We start from the raw sequence: 22,542 nt of genomic DNA on the forward strand, positions 1-22,542 counted from the left end.
TTGAAAATCAAGTGGCAAATCATCTATCAAGACTAGAAGCTTGAATGTTCTTAGTATGTTGTTAATTGCCACAGCATTGCCTTGGTATGTTGATATTTTAATGTTCTTAGTTAGTGGACTATTGCCACCTGATCTGAATTTCCATGACAAACCAAAATTCTTGAATGATGCAAGATTTTACTATTGGGATGAGCCTTATCTATATAAGCAATGTGCTAATCAAATAATTCAAAGATGTATTCCTGATGAAGAAATGAACAGTGTATTGCAACATTGTCATTCAACCCCGAATGGAGGGCATTTTGGAAGAGTAAAAACTGCAACAAAGGTACTCCAATCTGGGTTCTATTGGCCAAATTTGTTCACAGACGCCCACGAATTGTAAAAGACATGCGATCGTTGTCAGAGAACATGCAACCTATCATGGAGACACGAAATGTCACTGCAAAATATTCTGGAAATCGAGTTGTTCGATGTTTGGGGGATAGATTTTATTGGTCCATTTCCACCCTTGTTCAGCAATTTAAACATACTTGTGGTAGTAGATTATGTCTCCAAATGGGTAGAAGCATAGCTTTACCTTCTAATAATGCTAGGTTAGTGACAAAGTTCCTGCACAAGAACATCTTTACGAGATTTAGTATGCCTCGAGCCATTATTAGTGATGAGGGGTCTCACTTTGATTGCAAGCTAGTTGCCAAGGCCCTGCAAAGGTACGAATCAAAACAATAGATTGCCACAGCATATCATTCGCAAACGAACAAGCAAGCTAAAATTTCCAGTAGGGAAATTAAGTAGATTTTGGAGAAAGTTGTTAATCCAAACCGTAAGGATTGGTCCTTAAGATTGGATGAATCTTTATGGGCATATCGCACTACTTATAAAACCCTGTTAGGAATGTCACCATTCAAGCTCTTCTACGAAAAACCATCCCATTTGCTGGTTGAGTTAGACTACAAGGCATACTAGGCTATAAAGCAATTGAACATGGATTTGAAAGCTACTGGCAATATAATATTGCTTGAATTAAATGAAATGGAATAATTAGGGGCACAAGCATAAAAGAATGCTATACTTTATAACGAGAAGATCAAGCACCAGCATGATAAGAGATTTATGCCGCGACAATTTGAACTAGGACAATAGGTGTTGTTATTCAACTCAAGGTTGAAAATGTTCTTTGGCAAACTGAAATCTTGATGGTCAGGTCCCTTTGAAGTAGTCAAAGTATACCCAAATGGAGTAATGGACATCAAGGATATGTAGACGAAGGTCACATTTAAAGCCAATGGGCAATATTTAAAGCAGTACTGAGGTGCTCAAGTAAATCAAGACAAACAATCTATTGACTTTAAAGATGTTTAAGCTCAACAACTCTTTCTTGTTTATTTGTTTTACTTTAATTTTGTTTTTACAGTTTTCATCTTTAATTACATGATGTTATTTTCAATTAAGGTTATATTTTTTATTAGTGTATAGATTTTGAGGGAATTACCGAGAAAGAATGAAGGTTCAAGCACGATAGATGTAGTACCAATAGGTGTTTGCCCCGGCCATCCAGAAGTAATTTATGTCACAGAAAAGTGGGTAAGTGGGCATTGAAGCGGGAGAAAAAGTCCAAGGAAAAGATTTTGGACAACTGGACCCTATCTTCATTGGGAAGCCCATGAAAAAATTGCCAAATTTTTTTACGGCCAGGTCATTGTAGGGTTCCCTCCAAATTGTTTTTACTTTTCCCTCTTCCCTCTTTTTTACACTACTTACCCTGTAAGTTTCTACAAACCGCCCAACCCATTACCTCCATTTACGTCTCTTCAACTGCTAACACTTTTTCATCTACCCACAATTACACAATGTAATAGGAATGGATTCTACTGTTGCATTCGATCATCATGGGTAGGAAACTCAACATTGGTAAGGTTATTTTTTATGAGGTGCATCGGTGTCCAGAAAAGAATATGGGTAGTCTAAATTTCCCTTCCCTAATCACTACTTTGTGCAGAATGGCTAAAGTCCTTTTGAATGCCAATTAGAATGCTACCCTAAGCAAGGGAGGAATGTCTCAATCTATATGTGCAAAAGTCCAAGGAGTAGAAACACCGAAATAACACCAGCAAAGTAAGGCACCTACATCTTCTGCCAGGCACTTTGCCTCAGCAGAAGCCTTAACCTCTGGGAGTTCATTTGAAAAATAAGAGTTGTATTCCTTAGAGCAACTGGAGCAAAGAATGCCACTATTTGAGATTCAACAATATCAAATTGTTGAATAAATGACAAAGACTCAAGAATAGTAGGCACTTTATTGGTCCTATGTGAAGGATCAAAATATTTCTTTGAAAATATCCCTACAGAAGAACTTCACTAAGAAAATGCATGAATTTCCTGATTTCCTCAAAGATTTGCTACCACTTCCCAAGGCTAGACGTGCTGAGGAGGAGCTAGTTGAAGTGTCATTTGACAAGGTAGAGCCTACAACTGTGAGAGAAAATCCTAAAAAAAGGGAATGCAGTCGAAGAGGAACCAAAGAAAACAAAGTCTTTGAATACTGATGGTAAGGAATAAGAACAAAATGAAACCACCCCTACACCTGTGCCATAGAGGATACCTGTCCCACCTCTGCCAACAGAAGCCATGTCTAAAAAATACAGTGAAATCCATCGAATCATTGACAAGATCACCGATTCTGACAAGGAAGAGGAGGAACCACCCATTTAGTCACTTAAAAGAAAGCTAAGATACAAGCGTATAGCAAGAAAATCAACGCGCAAGCAGTGAAGTACCATCACCATAAGTCATTAGTGAGTTTCTTTTACCCTCTATTAAATATAAATAAACAAATCACACTACATTTTGTTAATTTTAAGTCTCATGCATTGAGGACAATACGTCCCTTAGGTTTGGGGGTGTAGCACGCATTTTAGACTTTAGTTTAACATTGCATCATTCCTTGTTATATGTTATCCTTATAGACATACTTAATCGCCATAGAATTTCATGCATTCTAGTAAATAATAAAGAATTTTTTGTTATAGCATTATTGAGTTGATTGCATGATAGCTAATTTAGTAAATTCCAATGATGAAAATAGTCTTTAAAATTTTTTGCGAGATATAGAAATGAAATTAATAGAAATGACTCCTAAGGTTAGCATTCTCTATCATATCTATGACACTTAGATTGTATTCATTCAATCCATAATGACCTTAGGAATTTTTGGACTAAAACTCACAATTTTTTATAGAAGTCATTGAGCTTAAATGCACAAATGTAGCAAATGAAAGGCTAAATTTAAACTCCGAGAACCATAAATTGTTAACCTAGGTTTTGTAGTAAAGGCTCCAATTTCTGTCTCATTGAGTAACCCAAGAGTTTGGTGTTTGCTCCATCTTTACTTTTAGGTAGAAAAAGGTTGCATATACGAGTACCTTAAAGTAATTTTGGGACACTCCGCTATGGAAGACTGCTAAGTAGCTTGGGAGTTTGGTGTTTTCTCTATCTTCACTGTGAAGTATAAAGGTGGTTGGAAACATGAGTGAAGAAAATAAATTTAAATCATGACAATGCTAAGCAGCTTGGGAGTTTGGTGTTTGCTCCATCTTCACTTCCAAGTAGAAAGGCATGTGTGATGAGATGAATTCTCAAAAACAAAAAGTGAAGCAATAAATTAGAGAAGTATTAGCTAAAGTCAAGTTAAAAGTGATAATAAGTGAGTTCAACCACGTATTCCTAAGTTCTTTAAGAATTGACTAAATACAATCGAATACACACAACAACATTTAAGGAAATTCTGATTTTAGGGAAAGGTTTTTAGATTTCTGGATTTGATGAGATATTATTTGATAGATTGCACATATTCTTGAGTGTAGAGTATTCTAAAGATTGAAAATTAGCAATGTTTAATCAACTCGATAATGTAAGTACAGGAAATGAAGTGCATTAGAGCATGCACTAGTTGTTAGGTTGCATTTCATTACTTGATGACAAGCAATAATTCAGGTTTGGGGGTGTGAGAACTCTTGAAAGATTTATAATTCATACTTTTAGACTTAATTAATTACTTGTACTTAAGTAAAATTAGATTCATTTCAGGTAATTGTATGAGCATTTCTAGTCAATCGAGCAGTGCATATAAGAAATTGAGATGGTGATTACTTTGTTACATATTTACCTTTAATTGCTTGTGAAAAGGTCTTATTGTGGCTGAATCGCAGGTTTAATGGAGAATGATAGTAGAGGATGAAGGTTTCCTGAGGCATTATGAGAGGTTGCCATAGCAATGCTGGTGAAGAAAATGACAGACACCCAGTCAGCAATGAGATCACTCAGCATTTGGTCCCTCACATGCACGTTTAATGGAGAATATTCACCTCAAAATTAGGGAATTGGTTGATGAATTTTACCCTAGAGGACAACCCAAGTATAAAACGCAATAAAAGTGGGAGAGAAAGAGACGACAATTTTTCTGCGCTTGGACAGAGGTCTCATGGTGGTAGCAAGGGCAAGTTGAACTGACTGTGAACATTAGTGAAGACGAGCAACAAGACGCCGAGTTGGGGGAATTGGAGTTTTGAAACCCAGATTTCTTCCTCTGCATTTTGTTTCAATTATTATGTTCTAAATTGATATTTTGGGATATTGATGATACGAAAACAACTTGAATTTGTGCAGCCTAGGCAGGAGCTAACTTAATATGGCTAGGGTTTGCTTTGGATGTTGTTTTAACTTCGATTAATATTTATGGATTAATATGGTTTAGTTTACTTCTTTACCACATGGTTGTTTTTGTTTAAATTCTTAAGAGAATGTTGATGAATGCTCAATAAGTCTTAAGGTAGCTTATACTATTTAAAGGGTTGAGCTTTAGTAGTAGTTGCTAATCCCGAGCTTATAGACATATAGTGCATTAGGGGTAAGTAACCTTAGGTCTTGTTTTCAATAGAGGTAAACCACATTAGCACCTAATCAAACAGTAAGTTCGCCATAGTTTTGCCATGGCATTGTTCCCAGGTTAGAATAAATCCCTTAGTAATCCCAAAACCGTCCAAAAAGCTGACCTAATCAGTTAAATTTTTCTAATTTTTATGCTTGCAAAATAGCCCTCAAAGTGTCCTTAAACTCCATTCAAACCCATCCACTTTTTGTGCCTTTAAATATTTGTCCCAAGCTAAATTTAGCAAAGTTTGCAACATTCAAACTTCCTTGTTGTATGGTTGGCCAAAGAAGTGTAACAGCCCAATTTTAGGCCTAGTCAGAACAGTGGTTTTGGGACCACAAATTCGACGAGGAAAAATTTATTTTTATTATATTTTTATGGTCTAAAATTTCACAGAATGATTTCGTAAAAATTTCGTTAAAAAATTTCGACGTTTGGGCACTCAATTTAGCCAAAAGGACTAAATTGTAAAAAGTGCAAAAGTTGAGTTCTACAAGTTACAAGTGTCCAATTGTTATGAAATTTTAAATTGGAGGTCCTTAAATGGTAATTAGACCATTGGTTAACTTGTTGGACAAAAATGGGCAAGCGATAAGTGAAATAGGATATTTTTAAGTTAGGGGCATTTTGGTCATTTAGTAATTAAAATAATTAAAAAGGCAAAAATAGCCAAAAAAAATTGTCCATCTTCTCCATGATGAACGAAAATAGCAAGGGGGAAGCCATGGTTAGGGTGTCAAGCTTCCAAGCTCTATAGTAAGTGATTCTAAGCCCCGTTTTTAATGTTCTTTACGTTTTTTTAGTCCCGGTAGCTTAATTTAGCTTATTCTAGCAATAATTTAACCTAGGGTTTTATTTGGAAAAATACCCATAAGTGAAATGTGTTTATTTTGATGTTTTATGGTAGAATATGAAACTTGAAATTGTGTTAAACAATTTTGCTAAGCGATTTTTAGTGAAAACAAGAGAAACGGCATAATCGGTAAAAATTATTATTGTTCATAAGTGCATGTTAAAGCAAGAATTTGATGTTGCTATAGAAGGGAAAAAACGTGTACCAGAATGATAGGTCGCATGTGTAGTATTATGTGCAGGCTACTATGCGTACCGAATAGCTTCGATCACGTGTGTAGTACTATGTGCAGGCTACTACGTGTATCGGATGAAAATGGTCACATGTGTAGTACTATGTGCAAGCTACTATGTGAACCAGCTATCATTTTTATAAGGTGGTTGCTATGTGTTTATTCCACCATATATCTGTTATTATTCCGAAGTGTTCATCGGGAAATTAACTAAGTGTAATTGAGTGATGAATATATATGTGGAATTGTATTGAAGATTGACTTGAACTTGGAAATGAGAAATTGTATTACTTTGAATATAGTGATAAATTGAATGAATTGTTTATGAATTGAAATGGACTATTGGAATGAGATGTGAAAAATTCAATGGAACTGAGATAGTGAAAATGTGAAATTATGAAAGAATACATTTTACAACAAAACAGTTTAGACATCAACAGTTGTGTGACTTTGAAAAATCACCAAAAATGGTGAAAATTGAATTAGAGAGTGAATAGGATATGAAATGAAATCTTAATGAGTCTATTTTTACATAAAAGAAGCAAAGCAAACAAAAGAGTTATATATTTTCAGATATCTGAATTTTAGTGAGGTAGAGTCGGATTGATTTCGGGATCCCCTATTCTGATTTGGAGAATAATTAACAATTGTAAAAAAATAATTATGAGTTATAATTTATATGCTTCAAATTCTTAATGAGTCTATTTTCAAAGGAAATAAACAGAAATATCATCCAAATTCTGTACAATGAGATAATTCATTTTTAGTAAAGAGAGGTCAGAGATGTTGAGCAATGAAACATGGGTGATTTTAAAGAATAAACTGTACTAATTGGCCAAGTAAAAAATTCTCAAAATTTTATGGTAAGAATATATGTCAGTCTAGTTTTAGGAAAAATTAACGAATCTTCATTTGGAGCTCTGTAGCTCTAGAAAAAAATGATTTAGTGACTCTGAATCAAATAAACAACTTTGAATTTGAATATAAGTGAATAGTAAAATTATGTATAATGCTATTTGAGCATGTTATATACATAAAGGATGTGGGATGGAGAGGAGGAGGAGGATAATAAAGTATATGAATGAGTTGTGTATAATTGGTTATATGCCTGGTTATAATCGATAAACGTTGAAATATGAGTGATGTTTATATTGGTGCATTACTGGTCATGGTAAGCTCATGAGAGAAAATAAAGTTTCATAGCATATGTGTGTGGTATATTTTGCATGAAGTGATGTCATGAGTGACTCATGAATTAACTCATGTTGGTAACTTGATGCATAATTATAGTATTCAAATATATACATATTTGTAATATTTTGCTATGTGATTCGGAAAAAAAGTAATAAATAGCATAATGAAAATTCGGCCATGGTGCTAGTTTATGTTAAAGGAGTGTTTTATGGCATATCTTAAGTAATGGGATGTTATAAATTTTGAGGTTAATTTGCTATTCAAATAAATGACAAATGAATTGATTGCGTATTCGTAATTTTGACATATGCTTGGTATATAAAACATAATAATATATGCTTGAATAAACTTTAAGTATTCGAATGACATGGATTTGATGGTGATAAGAATCGAATATTGAATTCATGAAGCACAGGTGATGTATTATTGTTGTGTGATAGCTTGGTTATAGAAATTGATTAGGTAAATGGTAAGTGGAAGCATTTATGGATTTAGAAGAAAATTTGGAATAAACATGAAATTTAGCTCAATTAAATGACTTCATCAATTAAACTTTGTGTATAACAGAATATGTTAGTGAATTACATATTTGTAAATTAACATTCGAAGTTTGGTAAGTGATATATGAGATTAACATGAAAATATTTATGATTGCTATTAATATTGATTCTGACATAAAGTGGATTCTTCAATATTCGATTGATTTAACGAATATATTGAGCATATGAATGGGTATGTATTGGGCCTTGTATACCCTAATTAGCGACTCGAAGATAATAATTTAAAAGTTTTTAATTTAGATGAAATTTTATAACTCAATTTAATATGTCTATAAGTGTATTTATTTTGGTAATGCCTCGTACCCTATTCCAGCGTTGAATACAGGTAAAAGGTGTTACAATGTGACATCACCAGATTCGGCCCTAATGTTTAGGTCGGGTTTCGGGTGTTACAGGAAGAGTGTATGGCTGCTAATTATTTTCTACTTTTAGCATCCATTCACACCTATAAATACCCAACTTTGCTACCTCATTCAAGACACCATTCATTCCCACACATCTCTCTCTCTATCACTCACTTTCTCTCTTCCATTCCCTTTCTTATTTCCCCATTTCCCTTGTCGATTTCCCTCTTGAAAAAGAGCCTTCTTCCACCATGGAATTGCATCATTTAATTTTTTGTAGAGGCCTCGGTTCAACACAATGAGCAGATAAGAAGAAGAGTGCAGTAGTCTAGCTTTAAAGAAATACTGGATTTGCTTCCTAGTTCCCTTTGCTTCAATTTTCTTGTTTATGTTGTAATCATGAATATGAATAATATTTTTAGTTGTTCTTGTTATAATTAAAATGACTTAAATTAATTTGTGTTAGATTTATTCCATTCTGTCCACTTGAATTATTAAAATCATGTTTGTGTTGTTATAGGCCTTGGTGAGTTGTTCAATTGAATAAAATCATGCTTATGTTATACTTACATTATAAAATGTAAGGTAACGAATGAAATAATTATTAAATGTATTGAAATTATAATTAATTGACACAATATTTAATTGGTGCATGTTTAATCTTCTAAGGTAGCTGAAGGTTAAATTAGCGACTGTATTAAACGGTACATTAGCCTTGCATAACTTGCAATATTATTGTGATTAAATTGTTTCAATATAGAAATATATGGTTACCTCACTTAATCTTATATGTGCTTATGAAGATTGATTAATTTTCTGTATTGGCATTGAAAAATTTCAAGAGATTGGTTAATTTAGTATGTATTTGCAGTAGTTAACAAATTACCAAGTTGCCATGAAAATTTTTGTAACAACATGAACATGGGTTTAGTAATTCTAAGTTAAGGAATGTAATCGATCTAGCACGATTATGTCATATTGATTAAAACTCCTCTTTTTGAAATTGTGCTTTGTAATTTTTAGTTTTTATTTATTAAAATTTAGCTTTTAAATCACTTGTTCAAAACAAAATAATTTTCCCATCACCAAAGTGTTTGATTTACATTTCATAAATATTTTTCTTTCACAGTCCTTGTGGGTACAATAACTCGACATTTACTTGTCACTTTATTACCTGATAATGATTGTGTACAGTTGCACATTTCTGTCGTTCCAAGTTTTTGGCGTCGTTGTCGGGGATTGATTTTAAAAGACATTATTTGTGAAATTGTTAATTTTTCATTTTAGTTTATTTTTTTTCTTGTTAAATTCTAATTCCAATATTTTTTTGTGTTTGTTTTAGGTGTTTATGAGTACTGATCAAATTATGACTTACTCCTCGTAGACCCTGAAATTGCAAGGACATTCAAACAAAAGAGAAGACAAGCGAACCGAAGAAAGACCGAATAGATGAATTTTGACAATCAAAATCAAAATCAAGAAAGAGCATTCGCTTATAATACTCACAATTCGATCGTTGTTGCCGATGATAGAAATTGCATCATTTGACAATATGCCATTCCTTTCTTCAACGAGCTCAATCCGAGTATTGTGAGACAAAAAATTGAGGCATCGCAATTCGAACTAAAGTCAGTCATGTTCCAAATGTTGCAAAATATAAGTCAATTTAGTAGGATTACTACTAAAGATCCACATTTTCATCTTCGGCTATTTGTGGAAGTGAGTGACTCATTTAAACTAGTTGGGGTGACCAAGGACACCTTAAGACTGAGACTATGTCCATACTCCTTAAGAGATAGAGCACGAGTGTGGTTGAACTTCCTACCGTCAAGTTCCATAACTAAATGCAAGAGTTGGTTGAATGTTTCTTAATGAAATACTTTCCTCCATCTTTGACCGCCAAGCTCTGAAATGAAATTACAAAATTTCAGCAACTTGACGAAGACTTTTATATGAGGCATGGAAGCGATCAAGGAGTTATTATGAAAGTGCCTTCATCATTGCATTCCTTATTGTGTTCAAATGGAGACTTTCTATATTGGTCTCAATATTCCTACTAGAATGGTGGCGGATGCTTCAGCAAATGGAGCCCTTCTTTTTCTGTCTTTTAATGATGCTTACGAGATTATTGAAAGAATTGCCAGAAATAACTATTAGTGGCCAACCAACCAAGCCATCTCAGAAAGACAAGTAGTAGGAGTACATGAAGCAGACACACTTGTTTCTTTGGCAGCCCAGGTCTCCTCTATGTCTTCTACTCTTAAGAACATAATTGTTAATGGCTTCAATGGTAATCTGATAGGTCAGCAGCTGAACCAGTTCAAGAATATTTTTTGTGAATACTGTGGAGATGGCCATTTCTTTAAAAATTTCCCATCGAATCAAGAGTCAAAATATTACATGGGAAATCAAAATTGGAATGGTACGCAATCAAATTCTTATAACTCTTCATGGTAGAATCATCCAATTTCTCCATGGAGTAATCAATGGGCAGACCATAGCTACTCTTCTATGCCATCTTGACTAAATTATCCATCAAAATATTCTCAACAAGTGCAACAACCCCCATCTACTGATTCTTCAAGTAATCTTAAGAATTTTTTGAAGGCATACATAGCGAAGAATGATGAACTAATCCAAAACCAAGTAGCAACATTGAAGAATTTAGGAAACCAAGTGGGACAGCTAGCCAATGAGCTCAGAAGCAAACCGCAAGGTATTTGGCTGAGCGACATAGAAAATCTAAGAATTTTGGAAAAAAAATTGTAAAGCGATCACTTTTCCAAGTGGAAAGACATTGGAGTCCAAGGTGGTTGAGGTTCAAGATGAGCCTGTTGTAGCTCAAGACAAAGAAGAAGTTCAACCGAGTGTTGAAACTCCTGTTTCCCAAAAGTCAGATTCAGTGATCCTTGATTAGGTAAACTCTAAACCAGTTAGTTTTGATTACCTAACACCCTTGTCAGATGCAGAAATATTTCCATAGAAGAGTTGTCCGATTAAAGCTAAGATTCCACCACTGCCATATCCTCAACGATTCTAGAAGTAGCAAAAGGATAGTCATTTGAAAGAAATCTTTGATGACAAGGTGAATTTTAATGACACCGATGCTACTAAATAACCAAATGTAGTTGAAGACTGCTCTGCTATTTCCAAGATGGAATCATTGGCTTCTACACAATTAGAGCTCAATTCTTTAGACGATCCATTAGAACAATTGTTCTAGTGGATTCACCAAGTGATGATGAATATAAAAAATGTTTGGCTTTGTTAGAATCTAATTCGAAGGAATTCACTCAAGAAATTCCACTCAAATCATTTGAGTTATCATCTCAGGAGTATATGCAACCAAAGTTATTGATTGAAAAGCCAACTAAATTGGAACTGAAGATTTTTTCTCCTCAATTGAAATTTAACTATTTGGTCTTTCTTTTCCTTTACCTGTCATTATTTCAGTTGAATCCACCAAAGATCAAGAAGAAGAGGCACTTGTGGTTTTTGAAAGGCACAAGAAGGGTACTGGATGGATTATTTCATATATTCTAGTCACGGTTGGAGGATTTGTAGGAATTACAGGAAGTTAAACAGGGCCACTAGGAAAGATCATTCTAGGTTTTCTTTCCATTATAAGATGTTGGATAAATTTGATGGGAAAGAATGTGATTACTTCCTAGATGGGTATTGTTGGTATGACAATTGGTCATTTGACACAACCATGGTCAATGACGATGCTGAATAAAATAGAGGGAGTTCTCTTCACTTTCTCTATCGTTATTTTATATTTTTAATTTTTTTCTCATTTGAATAAAATGATAGACATAGATAATTTTTTGGTTCATTACATTGATTAAAATTATGTCTAGGAGATTGGGACTTAAATGAGACCATCTGTGACCCCTCTAGTCTTTCTTGAGAGTTTAATTTAATGTAATTTTTCAAAAAATATTTTTCTAAGTAGTCCGAAGAATTTATTTAATTGTTCTATTCAAAAAATGGTTAATTTTTTACCCCAATCACTAATTTCTTTGAGTTTTTTTTACTTTATTTTCAGAATAGTAACTTAGGATCCAAAAATGAGCTGCCATTGGGCTTAAGACATTGCTAGGAAGGGAAATATTCAACCCTTTTCTGCACAAACCTATAGCCCTAACTTACTCTACTACCACTCTCAAGTAGCTTAATAGTGCATATCCCTTCACCTTTAATGTCACATCCCTTTAACTCCCTAAAGCACCACCTTGAACACCTTCATTTGAAGCCACTAACCATCCAGCTAAACTACCTTAAAATCACCACCCCCTCAAACTCTAAACCTTACCCTCAGCTACTCACCCACCTACCTAAAACTGAAACCACCCTTAACATATTTTCTAAGTCTGACATCGAGAGTCCCTTCATCTAGCACCATTTCATGAAGTGAACAGTTTGATATAATGGCCATGCTGCAACACATACAGTTGCAGCAGCAAGCTTACTGGAGATACTAAAAAATATTGGATGACTCAATCAGAGATGCATTTAAAAATATATATTTCATAACCTATATTTTTTGTGCTTGAATTTCCAGATTTTATACTCAAACCATGGACTCCAATGTCGAGGAAGGAACAAGGCAATTGTATTCAGATGGGACTACAAATAAATAAAAAGGGGGATCTTGTCTTTACTTTATTTTACTTTTTAGGATATTTTGAGCATTTAGTTTTAAGCTCTTTTAGGAATTTATTTCTTGCATAATAAAATAAGACGTAGAAATCATCAATAAAATTGAATAAATTGCAAAATAAGAAGTGTTGCAATAGATATGTACATGTCTAGGACTAGATTTGATTTGGAAAAGCTTGGTGTTTAAGTAGTCAAACCTTACTCACCTCATTTTCCTTCGGCCCTGCCTGGTGTACAATATCTATTCACTTTTATATTTGCATTCTTTCTATTGTTTTTTAACAATTGGGACATTGTTCATCTTACGTAGGGGGACAAAAAATTGAATTTTTGTTAATTATGCTAACTTCTAAGTATAAATAAAGTTCTATTATGTTAATAATTGCTATGTTAGCTGAATTATGACATAATGTTACTCTTAATAAAGTTTGCAAATCATACCATAAAATTTTTACTTCTTTAAGAGAGTTAGACATACATGAAAGTTTAAATTTCTAGAATTGACTTAGTAATTTCTTGAGGCAAAATCCTAGAATGCATAGAATTTTAAAAATAACTTAGGAAAACTTTTGTTTGGACAGTTTTAGCCTTTCAAGCCAACCTTAACGAATATTTATCCCTTGAAACCCAACTTTGAGACTATATAGCCTAATTTTATTTGAACCTTTGCAATATTTAGCCATCACTTCTCTCATAATTATCTTTAAATTGTCCCAAACACTAGACTCAGTCTATCTAGAATATTCTTTGAAAATAAGTTTGGGGCAGTTGAAAAGAAGTATCAAATGCTCAAACAAATTATAGTACATACACTAAAAGGCTCGTATTGAAAAAAAAAAGAGAAGAATAAGAGGAAAGAGCATATGTACTTGAAAGAAATAGATGTACAAATGAGCATGTGAAAGAAAAATGAGTTGGTGTACTGAAAGCACTTATTCCGAAGGTCCGATGCAAGCTGAGTCTAGGGTTTTTAGCTTAAATTTATCTATCTTTTACCTACCCCTAGCCTAGCTACATTACAACCTATTTAAAAGACCTTTCAATTTAGATTTTTGTGCTGCCTACATTAGTGGAGAGAAATTTCTAAGTTTAACATATGAAGACATAAGTTAACTTAGTGATTGCAAATTAGTCTTAAATAAGGGAATAAAAGTTAAGTGGTAAGAATTACTATGTTTTTATTAAGAGAAAAATTAGTCTATTCTTGCTAGTATAATAAAAATTGAGAATAACTCGAATAATATGTATGCTTGAGTTGCATAATTTCAAAATTCTTATTCTCAAGCTTAATTACACTAAACTCATAATTGTGGGGGAAATGTATTCTAATGGCATTTATCAATCATGATTTAAAGCACTTCCTCTTTAAAATTTGTGCATTACTCAGGAAGAAAAATGAATTAAGTTTGCGGATGTGGAAACACAAAAAATATATAAACTTTTTCAGCACCCTTTGAGCTCTAATTCATGCAGTTTCGTAGTAAATTTTATCAAAATTCACACTTTAATTATAAAATAATTAATTTTCACTTAAATTAGTAACATATTAAATTTTAATTATTTCTATAATAAATTTTAACAAATTTGGTTTATTTTCGACAGTTTTGCACAAAAGGTCTAAACTGTGATAACTCTTGAAAAGAGTTATATTTTAGGCCTCTATATAGAATTAATTGTTTATAATTAAGTAAATATATATACATTTTAGGATAATTTTAGAACATTACATAACAACGCTTGGATTGTGCTATAATGGTCATCATTTACTACTTTCATTACTTGGGGAAGGAAAAGCTGTTGTTGTGGTTGAACACAAGTGCAGGTAGAAGAAGAGGATGTAGAAGCAAAATAGGGAAAGAGAAACATTTTCGTGGTAAATGGTGAGATTGATTGTCAACACAATTGCCATGGAAATTTTAGGAAGATGACTCAACATTATATCCAAGTCATTCTCAGCTAGCTGGACGTGTACCAGAAAAACCACCTTGAAAAAGAGGACAAAGAAATGAGTGTTGAGAGGGATAGAGCTAACCAATAAAAGAATGAGAGAGAAGAAGAAAGAAGAGGAAAAAAATTGTGTGAGAAGAAAATTGGTGACAACAATTTTTCTCTTTATTGAACTAAATCTTTTTCTGGGTTGGAGTTATTTGGGTGAATGTTTTATCATCTTTAATGCTCATGATTTGAGATTTTCTATGTCACTGTTTCATTCATTTTATGCTTATTTTAAATACATGCATGTAAGCTCTAGACATAATTATTGTGTGTTGTGTTCTTAGATGTATTTTTAATTTTGAAAAGGTTAAATATACTTGATCTTGAATTGTTGGATGCAAACGGATACTCGATAGAATATTCGTAGCACTTTAGACATAGATGTTGCGAGTTGTATAAAGAAGAATGTTCATTGTAGTTATTAATCCAGACTTCTGTAGACATACAGTAACTTAGATTTCTTACTTAAGATCTAGCTATCGAAAGAGGTAGGTTACAGTAGTGACTCTTTGAGCAGTTGATTAGACAATATTTTTCCATAGCATTATTTTGATATGAGCATTTCACCTGAATAATGCTAGCCCGATTCATTCAAAAATAGAAATACTCTTACTTTTCTTTGTAATTTGCCAGATAATTTTAATTGTCATATCATTTCTTTGCTTTTAGGATTTGATTTCATTAATTCACTATGCAAACATCTTATTCAACTTGAGAGTATTTCATACTATTCAGTATAGTCAATAGGATTATAATAACTTACTCAATTTCTTACCAATTTCTGATCCCTATAGAGATGATACTTATCACTTTATTACTTGAATGGCATGTACACCTGTACAATTGTATTAGTTATTTACATGCAACAAGTTTTTGGTGTCGTTGCCGGGGATCGATAATATTGGTGAAAACTTGATTTGTTATTATTCTTGTTATTTTTGGTAGAGCATTTAATTAGTATTTTATTTTATTTTTCAGGTTTGTATTAGAGAATGAGAAGAAGAATTGAAGAGGATACATAACATTGTTTTGATCCTGAAATTAAAAGGATATTAAGGTGAAGAAGAAAAGAGTTAAGAGAAATAGAGAGAATTAGAAATGATCTAATCAGAGAAGATCTAGTACTTTAGAATTAAAGGAATGCTGATATTCCTCGAATCATAGATGAAAGAGATAGACCCATAAAAGAACATGTAGTTCCTATTTTGGATGATCTAAATCCAAGAATTGTTAGGCCACATATTCAAGCTCAACACTTTAAATTAAAACCAGAAATGTTTTAGATGCTGCAAACGGTTGGGCAGTTTAGTGGTTTACCTACTAAATAGCCAAGATTGCACTTCAGACTTTTTTTTAAGTTTGTACCTCATTCAGGCAGTAGGGTGTCCGTGAAGATGCGCTTAGATTAAAATTATTCCCTTATTCATTGCGCGATCGTGCCAGATCATGGTTGAATGTGTTACCATCAGGTACGGTGGCATCTTGGAATGAACTGTGTCAGATATTTCTACTTAGGTACAATCCTCCCTACATGAATGCCAAGCTTAGGAACGACATTACATCATTTAAGCAATCGGAAGATGAAACATCATATGAAGCATGGGAGCATTTCAAGGAACTAATTAGAAAATGCCCAATGCATGGTTTTTAGCATTGGACATAGATGAAAATGTTCTACAATAGATTAAATGCTCATACGCAAATGGTGGTGGATGCATCTGTGAATGGGACGTTGCTTGACAACTTCTACAATGAAGCATATGAAATTCTGGAAAGAATAGAAAATAATGATTATCAATATCGCACTACCAGAGTTGGTATTGGTAGAAGATTTGCTAAAGCAATGGAACTTGAAACAATTACATGTTTAACAACTCAGGTATCATCTTTAACAAATATGACTAAAACTCTGAAAAGACCCTGTACAGTGCAGGAGATTAAGGTTGCAGAACTAGCATGCGTATATTATGGAAAAGATCATGTTTTTCATGACTACCCATCCAATCCAGCACCTATGTATTACATGGGGAAATTTAATCGTATTAACAACAATCCCTACTCCAACACATACAATCTAGGATGGAAGCAACTTCCAAATTTTAGCTGAAGTAATCAGGGAATGGAAAATGCCAGCAATGTTAATCGACAGAATGTGGCAGGGTGTACCACCTTGATAGAGTCAACCAATGCCGCGACAAAATGTGGAACAAAGTTCGTCATCTTCAACAACAACTATGGAACCTCTATTAAAGGAGTATTTGGCTAAGAATGATGCAATTATTTAGGGCCAAACGACTTCCTTAAGAGCTCTAGAGAATCAAGTGGGACAATTTTTCGTTGAATTAAGTTCCAGACAAAAAAGAGCATTGCCTAATGACACAGAAAGTTCTTAATCTCAAGGAAAGGAACAATGTAAGGCCATAATACTCCGTAGTGGCATTCAGCTGCCAGGAGTTGTGAATGATGCCTTTACTGAGGAGGAAAGTTCAGATGTTCCTGAAAGCACAACTCTCAAATCAGTAGTGGAACAAACTATAAAAGATTAGAGTAAACAGAAGCATGCTGAAGCAAATTCATCTTGTAAAGCCAATACAAATGCCATGGCAAAACAACCTCAACAAACAGAAGGAAGGCCACCGCTACCTTTTCCCCATCATTTCCAAACGTCGAAACAAGATGCTTATTTCAAGAAATTTCTAGAGGTCTTGAAGCAATTACACAGCAATATACCTTTGGTGGAAGCATTAGAAAAAATGTCTAACTATGTGAAATTCATGAAAGATGTCCTATCTAAGAAGAGAAGGTTAGGGGAGTTTGAAACTGTAGCACTTACATAGGGTGCATAGTAATACTGAAGAACAAAATCCCACCAAAATTAAAAGATCCAGCGAGCTCTATTGGAAACCATTATGTAGGCAAAACATTATGCGATTTAGGTGCAAGTATCAATCTAATGCCTATGTTTGTTTTTAGGAAACTTGGGATAGGGAAGGCAAGGCCTACTATAGTCACACAACAACTAGCTGATAGATCATATATCCATCCAGAAGGTAAAATTGAAAATGTACTGGTAAGAGTTGACAAGTTCACTTTTCCAGCATATTTTATTATTCTGGAATGTGAAGCAGATAAAGAGGTACCCATAATACTTGGATGACCTTTCTTAGCAACTGGTAGAACATTGATTGATGTTTAGAAAGGTGAATTAACCATGAGAATTAATGATTAGTAGTTTACATTTAACGTGTGCAGACCCAGATGAAGAATGCCATGTTGTTGAATTTGTTGACATTGTAATTCAGGAAGAATTTGTAAGACATATGCATAATAATTCTGATGCAACCTCTGTTGAATTAAATGAAATAGAATTGATTGAAGAATCTTGATAACTAATTGAAATTCAGCAATCTGGAAATGGATCTAGGAGGAGCTTTGAATCATTAAACTTATTAGGTCGGTCGTTCAACCCTCCTCGGCTGTTAATAGAAGATCCACTTGTGCTGGATTTGAAGCCATTACCAGTGCATTTGAACTACGTTTATTTGGGAGATAATAATACACTGCCTATAGTTGTCTTTGCCAAGCTTACAACAGACTATGAGATGTGATTGTTGGAAGTCTTAAAAAAATCCAAGAAATCTTTAGGATGGTCAATTGGGGATATCAAAGGAATTAGCCTAGCAATCTACATTCACAAAATAATAATTGAAGATTGCCATGGAAAATCTATTGAACAGCAAAGGACACTAAATCCTATCATGAAGGAAATAGTTAAAAATGAGATTATCAAATGGTTGGATGTTGGAATTATATACCCAATTTCTGATAGCTCTTGGGTGAGCCCTGTTCAGTGTGTACCCAAGAAAGGAGGGGTCATCATAGTCAGCAATGATAACGAACTCATTCCTACACGTACTGTCATATGTTGGAGAGTTAGTATGGATTATCAAAATCTCAACAAAGTAACAAAGAAGGACTATTTCCCTCTGCCTTTTATAGATCATATGTTGGACAAACTAGTAGCGAAAGCCTTCTATTGTTTTTTAGATGGCTACTCAGGGTCCAACCAAATTGTCATATATCCTACTGATCAAGAAAAGACTATATTCACCTGTCCTTATGGAAAATTTACTTTAAAAAAAGAATGTCATTTGGGTTATGTAATGCCTTTGGAATATTCCAACGTTGCATGATGGCAATATTTTTTGACATGATGGAGAAATTCCTTGAAGTATTCATGGATCATTTCTCGGTGTTTTGCGTCACTTTTGAAAACTGTTTGAAAATTTTGGAGCTAGTACTTTACCAATGTCAAGAAAAAAATCTTGTGCTGAATTGAGAAAAATGCCACTTAATGGTTTGTGAATGTATTGTTTTGGGACAAAAGATTTCAAAGCAAGGAATTTTTGTCAACAAAACAAAAATAGAAGTCATTGAAAAGTTGCCACCACCCACTTTACTGAAAGGAATCAGAAACTTCCTTGGTCATGCTAGATATTACCGTCGCTTTATCAAAGATTTTTCTAAGATATCCAAACCTCTATGTTAGTTGTGGGAACAAGACAGGCCATTTCATTTTGACAAGTTATGCTCAAAAGCGTTCAAAGAGTTAAAAGAACGATTAATTACAACACCTATAATCACTGCACCAGACTAGACTTTACCATTCGAACTGATTTGTGATGCAAGTGACTTTGTTGTAGGAGCAGTTCAGGGACAAAGAAAAGCCAAGATGTTTCATGCTATGTATTATGTCAATCGTACATTGACAGATTCATAGCTCAATTATAACATCATCGAGAAATAATTGTTAACAGTGGTATTTGCCTTTGACAAATTCAAAGCTTATTTAGTGGGCACCAAAGTCACAGTTTATACAGATCATTCTTCCATTAAATACTTGGTGACAAAAAAAGTGGCAAAGCCCAAACTCATTAGATGGAAATTGTTGCTGCATGAATTTGATCTGGAGATCATAGATAGCAAAAGCACTAAAAATCAAGAGGCTGATCACTTCTCACGACTAGAAGCAAGGAAGAATTATGGTGATAGTCAAATAATTAAAGACGAATTCCTTGATGAGCAGTTATTGTTGGCTATGACATTGCCATGGTATGCTGATATTGTTAACTTTCTAGTCAGTGGGTTGCTGCCACTTGCACTCAATCATCAAGGACAAAGGAAATTCCTTCACAATGTCAAGTAATATTACAGGGACAAGCCATTTCTATTCAAGCAGTGTGCATATCAAGTAATTCAAAGGTGTATTTCGGATGATGAAATTGAATGTATCGCGCATAACTGTCATTTTGCAACTAATGGCAAACATTTTGGAAGCATGCGAACTACTACAAAGGTTCTCCAATCTAGTTTTTATTGGCCCACCATGTGTAAAGATTCTCATCAGTTCTGTCAAAGCTATGACCGCTATCAAAGAACTGGTCAGTTATCAAGGAGACACAAAATGCCGCTACAAAATATTTTAAAAGTGGAATTATTTGATGTATGGGCAATATCTACATTCTTGTCATTGTGGATTATGTCTCCAAATGGATTGAAGTTGTGGCTTTACTTGCAAATGATGCCAATTTAGTTCTGAGATTCCTACATACAAATATTTTTATCAGGTTTGGTACCCCTCATACCTTAATTAGTGATGAAGTTTCACATTTCAACTGCAGATTAGTTGCCAATGATCTAAACAAATATGGGGTTAAACATAAAATTGCCATAGTGTAACAACCCATTTTCACTAATATCATAACAGTGGTTTTGGGACCACAAATTCGACATGAAAATAATTATTTTATTATTATTTTAATGTCTATAGTATGTTAGTAAAGTTGTTTAAAAATTTTGTTAAGAAATTTTGACATTTGCATGCTTAATTAGTAAAAAGGACTAAATCATAAAACGTTCAAAAGTAGAGTTCTATTAGTTAAAGGTGTCAAATTGCTATGAATCTTTAATATGAGTGGACTTATATGGTAATTAGACCATTATAATAAATAGTGGACATTCATGGACATGAATTACGTGTTTTTGATAGTATAAACTAAGGTTAAGTTTGTAATTTAAAAAATAATATAATGTAAATTAAAGAAAAAGAAAAGACATCATCTTTTGGTATCTCTTCCACCGAAATTCAAAAGAAACAAACCTCCATCGAAGCTTGTTAGGTTCGACCAAACCTTCTTTGTGCATGTGAGTGATTTTTTATTCCATTTTTAATATTTTACTGTTTTTGAAGTCGTTGTAGCTTAATCTAGCTAGCCTAGGGGCTAATTAAGAAAACTGTTAAAGTTTTAGGGTTTTTTCATCAATGATCTTGTATGATTTATGAATGTTACAATGGCATGTATAGGTGAACTTATGTTCAAGGTTTAGTTGTTATGGTTGGCATGTATATATGGTATAATACTTGGTGTGCTTTTGGCATTTTGATACCTTGTTAGTTGATGTCAATATGGCTTGGTTGATGCAAGTTTTAAATGACCAATTTGGTATGTGATGATGTAGTTTCAATGTGACCAATTATGATGAGTTTTTGCTATGCAAATAGGTTAAATATGAATGCTTGATATATGGACAATTATGCACATGTTTAGATAGATTTGATGAATTGTGATTGAGGTGTCTTTTCGCATATTGGTTGTATGGATATTTGGTATAGAGATTTGGTCATTTTACGCACTATTTAGTTCTATTTAAGGTCTTGAATATATGAGCAATTTTCTTGTAGGTTCATGTCTGAATGTGTGAAAGAAATGGCTTAATTTTGGCCATTTTCTTGTCCACACGGTCGTGTGTCTCAGCCATGTGTGACACACGGCCAAGCGACGCGACTGTGTGTCCCCTGTAAGTTTTAAAGGTTACTTGTCAAAAGTTACATAGCCTAGCACGCAGCGTGGTACACGGGCATGTAAGGCCATTTCGATTGTTACACGGCCTGACACACAGGCATGTAACCCAAGTCAGAGAGTTACACGGGCACAGACACAGGCTAGGACATGGTCTTTTGTCCCTATTTTGAATGTTACACAGCTTGAGACATGGGCGCATGACTTAGCCGTGTGAGGGACACGGCCTGGCCGTACATCCGTGTGACCCCTATAGCCCAATCTTTTTAACTTTTTCCTCAAAGTTTCACATGTTCCCTATTTAGTCCTAAATTGTTTCTAAAGTGTTTCTAAGGCTGTGAGGGCTCTGTTAAGGGACGATATGCATGTGTATGAATGAATTCTACTATGATTAATGAAATGTTTGGAAATGAATGATTTTAAGTTAGTTTTTATGGTAATGCTCTATAAACCTATTCTGGCGACCGATAATGGGTGAGGGGTGTTATATTTAGTTGTATCAAAGCTACGGTTTAGTCGATTCTCAGATTGAGCATAGCATGTATGAGTCTAGAAATACATGTCATTATATAACTTGTGATAGTGTGATATCGTTTTGAACTATGCTTTCATATAGAAAATATTATCCAACCGAGCCAATTTTGATGAGGCTAAAAGTAACGTGCAAGCCTTCGTTAATGAGGCTAAATAAGTCTTCTTCCAAATGATGAATAAGTGGTTTACCGAGTTCGTACAAACAAACCCGATGGCTCAACGACCTCCACCCCCACCTGTTCCCTAACTGGCTCCCATAGTTCTTCAAGTTTTGGAACCAATGCGAGTTAGCAAGCCGCCAATTGATAAAATCAGTAAATATGGGGCTAAAGAGTTTAGAGCTACGTCTAAAGATGATCCAGAGAGAGATAAGTT

At 33.9% G+C, this 22,542-nt stretch overlaps 2 non-coding genes across 2 annotated transcripts; both read right to left on the bottom strand.

The window, feature by feature from the left end:
- Positions 1-10,017: 10,017 nt before the first annotated feature.
- On the bottom strand, positions 10,018-10,122 carry LOC121220546 (small nucleolar RNA R71). The gene has a single exon (XR_005917760.1). It is a non-coding gene; the product is annotated as a small nucleolar RNA R71 (small nucleolar RNA).
- A 6,191-nt stretch (positions 10,123-16,313) lies between these two features.
- On the bottom strand, positions 16,314-16,420 carry LOC121220680 (small nucleolar RNA R71). Its single transcript, XR_005917899.1, has one exon. It is a non-coding gene; the product is annotated as a small nucleolar RNA R71 (small nucleolar RNA).
- Between the last annotated feature and the right edge of the window lie 6,122 nt (positions 16,421-22,542).

This window comes from Gossypium hirsutum, chromosome D08, assembly GCF_007990345.1.
Source record: "Gossypium hirsutum isolate 1008001.06 chromosome D08, Gossypium_hirsutum_v2.1, whole genome shotgun sequence".
Taxonomy (NCBI): domain Eukaryota; kingdom Viridiplantae; phylum Streptophyta; class Magnoliopsida; order Malvales; family Malvaceae; genus Gossypium; species Gossypium hirsutum.